Source organism: Sorex araneus, chromosome 1 (genome assembly GCF_027595985.1).
Source record: "Sorex araneus isolate mSorAra2 chromosome 1, mSorAra2.pri, whole genome shotgun sequence".
NCBI lineage: Eukaryota > Metazoa > Chordata > Mammalia > Eulipotyphla > Soricidae > Sorex > Sorex araneus.
In genome coordinates, this window is record NC_073302.1 from 433,437,416 (window position 1) to 433,450,884 (window position 13,469).

General features: G+C 50.2%; 1 protein-coding gene across 1 annotated transcript in view; it reads right to left on the reverse strand.

The window, feature by feature from the left end:
* The window catches only part of LOC101554129 (solute carrier family 23 member 1-like), a 51,298-nt gene that overhangs the window by 31,939 nt on the left and 5,890 nt on the right, over positions 1-13,469 (reverse strand). The gene's annotated exons all lie outside the window — the stretch shown is intronic.

Below are 13,469 nucleotides of genomic sequence, written 5' to 3' on the forward strand. Positions count from 1 at the left end.
TCCCACTGCCCCCCAAGTGTCCCGAGACCCTCCACCAGCATCCCTGGCTGCCATCCATCCAGGCTTCTTTCTTCTGTCAACAGGACGGAGGCTGATTCTTGCGTTTTTCTCTTTGCTAGGAAACCTCCTGCACACTTAGCCAGCGAGCAAATGTTTCTCAGGCCCGGAGCGATAGCCCAGCGGGTAAGGCATTTGCCTTGCCTGGGGTCGGTCCAGGTTTGACCTCCAGCATCCCATATGGGTCCCCCAAGCCCTGCCGGGAGTGATCCCTGAGGGCAGAGCCGGGAGGAAGCCCTGAGCACCACCAGGTGTAGCCCCTAAACCAAGAAAAGCAAAATAAAGAAACACCAAGTGGTTTTTTTTTTTTTTTTGAGGACCGGAAGTCAGCGTGGACTGGGGCACTACGGCACTTGGTGGCAGCAGTACCACAAGTGAGACAGAGCTCCCACGTGGGCCCGACACAGTTCTCAGCCCCCGCTCGTGCTAACAAACCAGCGCTGGTGGGAGCCCTTCAGACCTGCAATAGAGGCTCTGTGACGAAGCGCCCGCACCCCACGTTAGCAGGAGTGTGACTCAGTCTTTCCTGGGGAGTGCAGGATCCAGGCTTGGCTCTTCCTTCCTCCCAGCCAAGCCTGTGGCATACGGGGGCTGGCCACACAGGGTCTTATTGTTCCACTTCTCTCAGTTAAGAGGCGTGTAATGGAACCCTAGCAAACGTCCGTCTGCAACTCATTAAGCCATGGGAGACTGCAGCCATGCGTGGGAGTCTGTGCGGGCTTAGAGGAGCTGGCTATAAAGTGTGTCAACATGCGCTGACGATAGGATTAAAATGATGAGCTTTATATTATTATTATTAGTTTTGGGGTCACACCTGGCAATGCTCAGGGGTCACTCCTGGCTCTGCACTCAGGAATTGCTCAGGGGACCATATGGGATGCTGGGAATCGAACCCAGGTCAGTCGTGTGCAAGGCTAACGCCCTACCCGCTGTGCTATCACTCAAGCCCCCTTTATTTTTATTTTTTTAAAATATTTTCAGGAATTCTTTCTTAGTGGGGACTCAAACCCAATTTTAATTTTTGTCTTTTTTTTGTGACCACACCCAGTGCAGGGGTTAGTCCCAGATCTGCACTCAGTAGAGGGTCACTCCTGGCAGGGCTCAGGGGCTCGAACCCCGGTAAGTGCCCGACCCATTTTACTATTTCTCCGGTTCCCCGCTTCAGAAGATTTTTAAGGAAGTATTTCAAAATTTTCAAGTACCTGAGCACCTGTCGAACGGCACATATTTTTTTCTTTCAAAAAAGTTATTACATTTAATTGGGATAATGTGCCAGAAAAACAACTTCTGTCTTTTTTTTTTTTTTAAAAAAAAAGATAAACACCAAGATCAAGGTGACTTTTCCCCGTGGTTTTGCTGCAGTGTTTTGCTGCAGTGTTTCAGCATGCCTAGTACCTCTGGGTTCACCTGGTGGATCAAGAAGCCCTCCGCCCCCTGTTCTTGGACGTCACAACTTTCCATGGAAAACTCTTCTGTACTTGATCTTAGCCAAAAGGCCGAGAAGCGATGGAAAACTCTTCTATTGTTTATTCATCTCTGGGCCATACTCAGTGGCGCTCAGGACTTACTCCTGACTCTGTGCTCAGGAACCACGAAGGAAGCATACGGGGGGGGGGGGAGGGGGGCTGGGTTTAGGGCTCGACATGGATGGTGCCTTCCCCACTGTCCTTCCTTTCCAGCGCCTCTAGTGGAATGCCAGGAACCAATGTCTGGGAACGGCCAGAAACCCATGCCTGGGAACCAATATGTCAGTGCAAATTGACCTGTAACTAAGGAACAACCGCTTCTTGGGAAAGGTTGCCGAACAATGCCCAGGGAAACCGCCATCAGGGCCCACATCCAGTTTCCTTAAACGTTTGCATTCTTTGCTCTTCTCCCATTCTGCCCACTTCCTCATATCATCAATTATAAAAGACTAGCTTAGGAGAAATAGAGTTGGCGTTTGCTCCCATTCTTGTGTCTGTCTGTGTCTGCCTCTTTCTTCTTGTGTCTGTCTCCTTTTCACTCTCGAATCCTCTCCCGGCTACCCACGTTGACCAAGTCCCATGAGACAGGACAGTGGAAACCTTTTATTTTCTGTTCATTTCCCTCCCCCTTCCTAAGCCATTTTGTTAGACTTTTCCATAACCTCTTACCTGAATGAGAGAAAAAAGGAGAGAGACAGAGACGGACAGACAGACAGGCAGACAGACAGATACACACACACCGGATAGACAGTACACATTGGACAGAACATTCCTAGCACTTCTGCTAGTTTCCCTTTGGCACATTTCCTGCATGCTTGGGTCAGAGCCCTTGGGATCACGACGACCATCATCGTTCCCCCTTACCTTCTACAGTCACCCTGACATGCAGCACCCATACCTCACTCTCTCCTAATTTTGTAATTAATCGCATCACCTACCATGATGGCAGTGTCCTTAAAAAAAAATCTCTCTTGAGGCTGGAGAGAGAGTACAGTGGATAGGACACTTGCCTTGCACATGGCTGAACTGGGTTCGATGCCCGGTATCCCGCATGGGTCCCCAAGCACTGCCAGGAGTGATTGATCCCTTAGTTTGGAGTCAGGAGTAACTCCTGAACATCACCAGGTATGGCCCCAAAACAACAACAACAAATATCCCTTGAGTATGCTATTGTTATTCTCTGTTATACTATAGCCTCTGGAGTATAGTATTAGTAGCACTGTCATCCCATTGTTCATCAATTTGCTTGAGGGGGCACCAGTAACATCTCCATTGTGAGACTTGTTGTTACTGTTTTTGGCATATCGAATACGCCATGGGTAGTTTGCCAGGCTCTGTCATGCAGGAGGGATACTCTCGGTAGATTGCCAGGCTCTCCGAGAGGGATGGTATTAGTATTATTCTATAATGTTATTATAGAACGATTCTATAAATGTTATAATTATTCTACATTATACCATACTCCCTGGAATACATATTATCACTATTTTTTTTTCTCTTTGGGTCATACCTGGCTATGCACAGGGGTTACTCCTGGCTCTGCACTCAGGACTCATCCCTGGCGGTGCTCAGGGGACCATATGGGATGCTGGGAATCAAACCCGGGACATCCACATGCAAGGCAAATGCCCTACCCGCTGTGTTACCCACATGGTACAGGAGGGACTGGGGGCCCAGACGAGTGCTGGGTCTCCGCCTGACTGGGCAGGGCTGCTCACTGCTCCCCAGCACCCTTCTCTCGAAGAGTGTAGACCAATGGCAAGTTTGAGTCTGGCTTTGCCCTGTTCGCCGGGAAACCTCTGCATGCTGCCTCACTCCTGCAAGCCTTGGTGTCTGTTTGAGTTTGTGGCATCAGCTGGACCAGTTGAATGGTGAGAACGCTCCCATAGCCCAGACCAGGGTGACATTTCCCGGATACATTCACTGTAGCACTGTCATCCCGTTGCTCATCAGTTTGCTCGAGAGGGCACCAGTAACGTCTCCATTGTGAGACTTGTGGTTACTGGTTTTGGCATATCGAATACGCCACGGGGAGCTTGCCAGGCTCTGCCGTCCGGCGGGATACTCTCAGTAGCTTGCTGGGCTCTCCGAGAGGGATGGAGTAATCGAACCCAGATTGGCTGCATGCAAGACAAACGCCCTACCCGCTGTGCTACTGCTTCAGCCCCCAGATACATTAATGATGGGCAATCACCGGTGGCCGGGTTTGGAATGTGGGATGTTGATACCCATGGAATCTAGACAAATAACTGATTGGTAATATTGGAACCGAAACACCCATCTAGATTGGCAGTAGTGATGGAATCTAGGTAAATAATTTTGCTTCTGCTTATACTCATCTTCCCCACGTAATCGCTGACCTAACCTTTCTCTCCCACTTCCTGCCTGCCCTCATCCTGCGTGTCCCACATTCTGTTCACCCCATAACCACTGTTGGTTCTGAATTAAGTTGTCTATGGTGCCATCAGCCTACAGACCGAGTCTATCGACTTTCAGTCACAGACGGCAGCAGAATTGGCCCAGTGGACTCAGGTGACCGGATACTGCTGGACAGTCCCAGTGTCTTCCTTGATCAAAAGAAAGTCACCAGCACTTTCCCCGGGAGTATCTGGCAAGAGAATGTATAATTAAGTGCTAAATGATAAACTTCCAAATGATTCATGTCTGACGCCTGGAGCATATAAGAGCTGAAGAAAAAGCAGCCATTTTCAATATTTATGATTTCCTCTGAACGGTGTGGGCACTTCCTGAGGGTGCGGGGAGGAAGAATGTCCTCTAAGAAGCGAGCACTCGTCACTTGCTGAACAGCAGGTGCTCTGGTTTGGGTCTGTTTATTTTGTTGGTTGAATTTCCCATGCTCGCAGTCTGTTCTCTGTAGCTTGGTTCCCGGGTCCCTTGCTTGCTGTTGTGCTTTTTGAATTCCTATGGCCAGGCTGTGCCTGTCAATTACCCCGGGTCCTGTGGTACCCCCCACCCCCCACCACCAGGTAGCATAGACCCTGGGTCCTGTGGTACCCCCACCCCCCACCACTAGGTAGCTTAGACCCTGGGTCCTGTGGTACCCCCACCCCCCACCACCAGGTAGCATAGACCCTAGCCCTCCCAGCTCCTCGGAGCTTTCCTGGACCATGTCCTGTCATCCTTCTGTTCTCATTTTTAAAGAACGGGTCTCAGGAGCTTGTGACCTCATAAGAGGTCACACTAGAGCACTCCTTCTGGAGTCCATGAATCATTTGGAAGTTTATCATTATGACGTTGTCCTTGGATCTACCTTAGATCATCTCCACCTCCTCCATCATCCCCTCTTCCTTCTCTTCCCCCTCCCCTGCCTCTTCCCCTCCTCCCTCCCCCTCTCCTTCCCTTCCTCCTCTTCTCCTTCCTCCCCTCCCCTCCCCTCCCCTCCCCTCTCTTCCTTCCCTTCCCCATCCTCTCCCCATGTTCTTCCTCTCTTCCCCCTCCTCATCCCCTCTCCTCCTCCCTCTCCCTTTCTCCTTTTCTTCCTCTTCCTCCCCTTCCCCTTCTCCTCTTCCTCCTCCTCCATTTTGTTTTGTTTGGGGGCCACACCCAGTGATGCTCAGGGGTCACTCCTGCTTCTGCACCCAGGAAACACTCCTGGAAGTCCTCTGGGGACCATAGTGGATGCCAGGGATCAAACCTGGGTCCGCTGCATGCAAAGCAAGAGCCCTATCCACTGTACTATCTCTCCAGACCCTGGTTTCAGTTTTTGTTTGTTCGATTTTATTTATATATTTTAAATATTTTGTCTATTTATTTTGCTTTTTGTATCACACCCATTGATGCTCAGGGCTTACTCCTGGCTCCGCACTCAGGAATTACTCTTGGTGGTGCTCAGGGGATGCCAGGGATCGAACCTGGGTCAGCCGCATGCAAAGCAAACGCCCTCCCCACTGTGCTATTGCTCCAGCCTCTGTTTGTTCTATTTTAGAATCTCCAGCAGCCCTGGAGGGGAGTTGGGGGGACAGCAGGTCAGACCCTGTGATGCTCAGGAGAGCATGGGACACTGGGTGTCCGAACTGGGTCTCTGTACATGGCGGCATGTGCTGCAGCTCTTGGAGGCCCCTCCCAGGACCCTCGTGTTTTGTTTTTCAACTAGATTTGATTGAAAGGATGTCATCTGGAATGTCCCGCAAGGCCATCACTATTCTCAGGCCCTTCAATTTATTTCCTACCTCCTCCTTGTCCCCCTCTGCACCCAGTCCCCGCCCCCAAGCCCCTCTCAATGAACCGTGTCAGAATGAGCTGGTCTGGGCTCAGAGATATGGGGGTCTGGTGGGCACCAGACTGCACTGCCAAGCTCACAATGTGTCATTAAAATCACAAAAACAGGGACAGGTTCCCCTTCCCCAGTTTTACTTTGCCCTTCACTGACTCATCTGGACAGTGTAGTCTGAAGAAAAGGTAACCCCTATCATTTCCCTTACAATGAGGACTTACATGTTTTTGTTTGTTTGTTTGTTTTTGCTTTTTTGGTCACACCAGGCGATACACATGGGTTACTCCTGGCTCTGCACTCAGGAATCACTCCTGGCGGTGCTCAGGGGGCCATATGGGATGCTGGGAATCGAACCCAGGTTGGCCGCGTGCAAGGCAAACGCCCTACCCGCTGTGCTCTCACTCCAGCCCCGAGGACTTACATTTTTTTCCTAAGGGGCAAAATGCCAAACTCTTTGGTCTCAAAGATGTACCTTAAAAGTTTTGTAGTATTGGGATTTGGGGTTGGAAAAAGCAGACCTGAGTTCCTGGGGGTGAAATTAGCAGCTCAGTTTTTTAAACATGCACAGCATTTTTAGATCATGTGTCAAACACAGGGCCAGGCAGGTAGTCCTGCACTGTCTGAGTAAGATGCTGGGAGACAGGGCTCGTGTTGGGGTTCGGCAGAGAAGTGGGGAGCCCAGCTTGGTAAGTCTGAGTCAGAGGCAGCCGTGTGCTGATAGCAGAATAATTTGATAGCAAGGCTGGCAGTAAGAACAACCCTACGAAGAGTTTCCACCAAAAGATTTTTCTCTTCTTCTTGCATTTCCATTTTGGATTCTAAAACCCAAAACTTCTAACCTCGGGAAGAACTGGGAAGTTGTACCATGAACGTTGTACTGTGATGCTTTCTGAACTCACTTGGACTCCTGCGAAGACCAAAGTCTGTGTGACATTTGTCAAGATGTTGGTCTGGGCTTAATTGAAGGGGGTTACGCCAACAGGGTTTTGGACTAAGGATGGTTGGATTCACTTTCCAAGACAACAAAGAAAAGTGGGAATTTATGTGACAAAGGGAGGGGAGTTGCCGGGTATGGAAAATTATTAAGAGGAAGCACCAGGACATATCCTATAACCCAGCCAACAGGACCCTTGCCGAAGGCAGGCAGGGAGAGGAGAGCTCGCCAGGTGATGGTGGAGAGTGAGGAACCCATCAGCTCCCGAGGGGCGGGATGCTGGCTGACCAAACTGGGCAGTGCAGAAGCCAGGGGAGAGGGAAGCTCCAAAGTGAAATCTAGTCCAACAGTCCTCTCTGACAGCAACACGCAAGCCACATTGATCTTGTGTATTAGACACTGGGACTAATCGATCTCTTTCAGACAAGCAGTGAAGGGACAGAACACATTGAATAAGATCCTGAGGCAGAGGACCTGGAGCAATAGCACAGGGGTTAGGGCACTTGCCTTGCACGTGGTTGACCCCAGTTTGATCCCCGACACCACGTATGATCTCCCCAAATACCACCAGGACTGATGCCTGAATGCAAAGCCAGGAGGAAGCCCTGAGCACTGCCAGCTCGGTGCAGCACAGAAACAAAATCCTGCAACAAAAAGAAGAGGTTTCCCTTCTCTGGAGTCTTAGACAAAGAATGTTCTCCAAGAAGCAAGTGAAAATTACAGAAAAATTGTGAAAGATTCAGTTCATTATAGGTTAACTTGAGATAATAATTTTAAATACAAGTCTAACAATACAAATGATGGTTTGAATAAATGAAACCTATACCATGTTTATTGGAAGAAAAATTCAATTTTAGGATAAGTATCACTTATCCTAAGTTAATCTATAAATATAATTATTGTTAAAACCTCAATGAAATTATTTTACTTAAAGATATTTTAATCTAGAAGAAACTCAACATCAGAATAACAGATTTTTAAAGGACAAACTAACAAAAAAAAATCCCCAGATAGTAGTGTACATTACAAAGTTATTAACTTTAAGACAACATGTGTTCAATGAAGACATAGCAGAGATTAATAAATTTACTCCTACTATAAAAGCAATAGCTTTGAAACCAATTCTAGGATATGTAAGAACTTAATATATGACAAATAAAGTCTTATTTCTCCATGAGAAACAGATAATTGAATAAACCAATGATAGCAAAAAAATTAGCTTTGAAGAAGAAAATAATAAATCTAAGACCCCAATTTATACCACTCCCTTAAATAAATTCTAAGTTAGGTCAGTTGTTTAAAAAAATTAAATCTAAGCACACACATATAAGTATTTATTTAGAATTAATAATTGTCTACTGGGTACAGAGATACTAAATAATTTTAAATAATTACTAAGCCTAAAAACAGATCAAGAAATAATAAGGCAGAGACCACAGAGATAGCACAACGAATCAGGCACTTGCCTTATACCTGATCAACCTGGGTTCGGTCCCCCACATGTTTTTAACACCACCAAGAGTAATTCCTTAGTGCAGAGTAACCCCGATTGGGATCTGCAACCACCGGATGCAGATCCCAAATGAGAAAAGAAATAACAAGAGATCACTGTATCACTGTCATCCCATTGCTCATCAATTTGCTCGAGCGGGCACCAGTAACATCTCCATTGTGAGACTTGTTACTGTTTTTGGCATATCGAATACACCATGGGTAGCTTGCCAGGCTCTGCCGTGTGGGCGAGATACTCTCGGGCTCTCCGAGAGGGGCAGAAGAATCGAGCCCAGGTCAGCTGCGTGCAAGGCAAACGCCCTACCCTCTGTGCTATCGCTCCAGCCCAACAAGAGAAAAGTGATAAATTTTAGCATTGAGACATGACCTCAGAGGTGGTAAAACATCTCAACTAAAATTAAAGCCATACTACAAATATTTATGGCAATTAATAAAGACAAAATGTTAACATTCTAGGGCCAGAGTGATAGCACAGCGGGAAGGGCGTTTGCCTCGCACGCAGCCAACCCGGGTTCCATCCCCGGCATCCCATATGGTCCCCTGAGCACCGCCAGGGGTAATTCCTGAGTGCAGAGGCAGGAGTAATATGACTCTATCACGGAAATAAATAAAAGCTCATCGAGGGGGCTGGAGTGACAGTACAGTGGGTAGGGCATTTGCCTTGCGTGTGACTGACCTGGGTTAGATCCCTGGCACCCCATAGGGTTCCCTGAGCCAGCCAGGAGTGATCCCTGAGCACCGATACGGCCCCCAAACAAACGAACAAAGAGGCACTTGAAATGTTCTTGGGTTTTGTTTTCACACATCTGGTTTTGTTGCGGGGTGGGGGGGGGGGGGGCGGTGGGTGTTGGGAACAGCTGCTGTCTTGGCATCCAAAGGTGGAGATGGATACAATGTTGTTGAAGTTTCCCAGGAAATCTCAGGGAATCCCATGCCTGAGGATGCCTAAGGGTGGGGCTTGCCCTGGGCCACTCTCTCGGTTTGCAGGGCTTCCCTAGCTAGCCAGCCGGGCCTGCAAGGGCGTGACTCACTGCAGGAGCTGGGGCAGGCGTGGCTGTCTGCTGGGCTGTCTGCTGGGCTGTCTGCTGAGCCACCTGGATTTCAGCCTCTGGAAATCTTTTCTTTTCCCCTCTGTGGTCCTTAAGTCTCTGACCTGGAGGGAAGTGGCGGGGGTGGGGGTGGGGGGTGCCCTAGAAGGTGAATAGGGTGGGGCAGGTTGTGGATGTATCTGCAGGAAATCCCTTGGTGTCTGCGTCTGCGTTTTCTTCCCCTAGACCTTCTTGGATGCCCCCCTCCCCTTCCCCAGGAATAATTCCTGCTCTTTGCTGACTGGCTCTGGGCGCTCTGCGTGGAGGGCCACACCCTGTGTCTTGGCGGGTGTTTCCCTGGGATGCCATTTGCCTGCAGGGCCTCTCACCCTGTGCTTTTCCCTTCTGGGGTGGGGGTTGGGGTCTTGCTGAGCCTCAGGATTATACATATATATGTACACCTTTCTTGGGGGCGGGGTGGGGGTGAAGGGGTAGCAATGCCCAGGGGTTCTCCTGACTCTGCACTCAGGAATTACTCCTGGCTAGTGCTCGGGGGACCATATGGGATACCGGGGATTGAACCCAGGTCCTCTGCCTGCGAGGCAAGTGTCCTGCCCTCTTTGGACTATCTCTATAGCCCTCCCTACGCGAAGTTCTTGAGAAAAAATAAATGGCCAACCATGAAAAAAAGTCCAGGTCGGCCAGTGACCTTCGGAGACGCTCCAAGGGCCAAGTGTGTGAGTGCAGGTGCCGTATGCAGGAGCACTGCTCCATCCCCTGAGCACTGCGGGGACAGACTCCAGAGCCAAAGTAGGAGCACTGGTGAGCATGGAGTCAACAGCATCAAAAGAGGAAAGAAAAAGAGAAAGTACAAATAAATTGAAATCACCTTGATGTTACTATCCGGGCATAATCATTAACATTTTGTCCCAGAGTTCTTTTATTACTAACCAGATTACTAACCTTCATTTGATTGCTGTAATATGTGCTGATTAAGCTTCAATTTAATCAGTAGACATGTAATGTATACTTCCACATAGAATGTGTGCTACCTAGAAATAACCTTTAACATTTACTGCAGCCTTTAGTTTTCTAGCTTTGACTAGTAAATGATATATATATACATATATATACATTGTAATAAATGATATGGATGCATACATATATATATCATTTATATCCCAAAATCATTACAGTAGCCACTAGTACAGTAATGCACAAAGCCAAACACTTTAAATGTTCTTTAATAACTCAATAAGCTAGAGTATTTACCTCCTAGGACACACTGCCCACTTCCCTCAAGGCACGAGACTTAGGGACAGCAGAGAGGGAAAGATTTCAAGAGGCTGGAACCCAGGCTACCCAGCAGACAAGAATACGGGAACATGAATAAAAAGGGATTTTTTTTTTTTTTTTGTGAGTGTTCGCTGCAGAGCTGGTGAGTTACTACAGGGATTAAGGGTTGCTTTGCGTGCAGCTGCCCTGGTTCTATCCCCCAGCACTTCTGGGTGCCCCAAGGACCCCTGGGGGAGTGGGTCCTGAGGATCACCAGAATGTCTCTACACGGTGGCTTCTCTCTCTGTTTCCTTGCTTGCTTCTTCCCACCCTGAAGAAACCTGTGTTCTCTCTTGAACACATTTCATCTCTCCCGTCTCAGATCTTTCTAGGCAAGTTTTGTTCAGGGAAAACGACCTGGCTGCATTATTTTGCCTCCTCTTGAAATTCTTTCCTGTGACAGAAAGGCAAGGACCCAGAGGGGATTAGGACAAACTTCACCAGTCCTGATCCAAGACAGGGATTTCGCTGAGTGCTGGGGGCCATGGTAGGGTAAGCAGGGAGGTAGAAATAGTCTCTCTCTCCCTCTCCCTCCCTCCCTCCTTCCCTCCCTTTCTCTCTCCTCTCTCCCTCTCTCCCTCCCTTTCTCTCCTCTCTCTCCCTCTCCCTCCCTCCCTCCTTCCCTCCCTTTCTCTCCTCTCTCCCTTCCTTTCTCTCCCTCTCTCTCCCTCTCCCTCCCTCCCTCTCTCTCCCTCTCCCTCCCTCCTTCCCTCTCTCTCTCCCTCCCTCCTTCCGTCTCTCCTCCCTCTCTCCCTCCCTCTCCCTCTCCCTCCCTCCCTCTCTCTCCCTCTCCCTCCCTTCTTCCCTCTCTCTCTCCCTCTCCCTCTCCCTCCCTCCTTCCCTCTCTCCTCCCTCTCTCCCTCCCTCCCTCCCTCTCTCTCTCCCTCTTCCTCTCCCTCCCTCTCTCTCCCTTTCCCTCCCTCCCTCTCTCCCTGTCTTCCTCACTCCTTCCCCCTCTCTCTCTTTCTCCCTCTCCCTCCCCTCTCTCTCCCTCTCTCTCTCCCTCCTCTCTCCCTCTCCCTCCTTCTCTCTCCCTCTCTCTCTCTCTCTCTCTCTCTCTCTCTCTCTCTCTCTCTCTCTCTCTCTCTCTCTCTCTCTCGCTGTCACCCTCCCCCTTTGGGCATTGTGGTTCACAATACAGGTACTGAAAGGTTGTGTATATCCCTTTACCTACTCTTAACAGTTCTTGTCCAGCATGATCATCTCCAACCATTATTGTCATGCTGGTCCCTTCTCTACCTTACCTAGCCTCAATGCTGAGTGAATGAGTCGGAAGGAGAGGGACAGATATAGAATGACTGCATTCATTTGCGGTAGATGAAAAACATATAGAAGAAGAGTCATATCCAAGGCCAGGGAAAACAGGGGCTAGGGGGACCGGTCAGTGGTTGGAGTCTACCACAAGGCTGTGTGGGGCGGAGGGTAGGTCAGACAGAAGAGGGACCAGAGCCCCAAACAGCCATCTCGTCTGAGTCATCCTCTCTTGGCAACACATTTTCTGGGTTTTTTTCCACTTTTTTTTCCATTTCCTGTTTTCAAGAGTCTCGATTTTATTTTGGGAAACGTCTGTGCACCGTCCTCACTCCTGGTGTGCCAGGGGTCTAATCCGGGCCACCCAGGCAGAGCGCGAGCCTCACCCACGGTACTGTGGCTCTGTTCCTCTTTTTCTCTTTCACATCTTGCCCCACCCTGCCCGGCTAGCGGTGCTGGGAAAGTTGGGACCCGAGGCCATGCCCAGCCCTGCTCACCCTGGCAGAGGGCTCAGATGGGCAGTGCTGGAAGCCCCCCCTGAGGTGCTGGGTCCGACTCAGGGCATCGGTATCTCCGCAGTCGCTCGAATTTTAAAGGGTCACTGTGTTGTAAGAAATACAAGAACCCGGGGCTAGAGTGATAGCACAGCAGGTAGGGCATTCGCCTTGCAGCTGCCGACCCGGGTTCGATTCCCATATGGTCCCCGGAGCACGGCCAGGAGTAATTCCTGAGAGTATGAGCCAGGAGGAACCCCGGAGTGGGCGTGGCCACAGAAAAGGGGCGGGAGCTGCAAAGGCCCCTCCCCCAGCCCCCACCGAGGGCCCTCTGCAAGAGGCTATGCAAAGGCCCAGCCCTCTATGCCCCTCCCCAGGCCCCTCCGCAGGAGGACCCACTCCACGCGTGAGATTCTTCCAGAAAACGGAAAGGAAGAGACGGCTGGAACCGTTTTTCGGAAAAGGAAGCGAGCAGGTAGAAGCATTCCGAGGGCCAGCTGGGATCCTGAGCGCAGAGGGCCCCGCGCGCGCTACAGGGCCTGTCTTAGACCCGCAAGGGTCAGGAGCGGGCACCCCAGAACCTTCCCAGCTGGGGCAGGGCGTGGCCTGCAGGCTGCCAGCCCCACCCTGGACACCCACCCGGCTAGTGGGCGAAGCTCTGGGAGTCTCCGCCTGGCCTCTTATCGCCTTTGATAAGTTAACAGGGTTTTAATGACCGAGATTTTCCCAAATCGTCCTGCAACCTCAGCGGTGCCTCGCTGTGGAGCTGTTGAAGTGCCTCGTTAACTACCAGTTAGGCGATAACCCGCGTGGCGCCTGCCTGACCTTTGATTCCTGAGCAATGAGGTCTTCCCAGTGCACCTGGCTTTCACCTTTCTTTTCCTCGTACCCTCCTAATTCCCGTAAGACGGGCCCTATTCCTAGGGCTGATTTCCTCTCGGCCTGTGGCACTCCGGGGTATCTGTTCTTTGAACCCTGATGACTGGGCACTTCTCTCAGAGCTTGGAAGGCAGCTGCAGGCCTTCCCTGCCCGTTAGGTGTGGGGAAGCCTTGTCCAGCTCCTTCCCTGCCCCTGGCATGGTTGCGGGGTCTCCGAGGTCGAAGCTGGGCTTAGGGGTCAGAGAGTTGGACATTTCCATCGGGCAGAGAACACAGAGA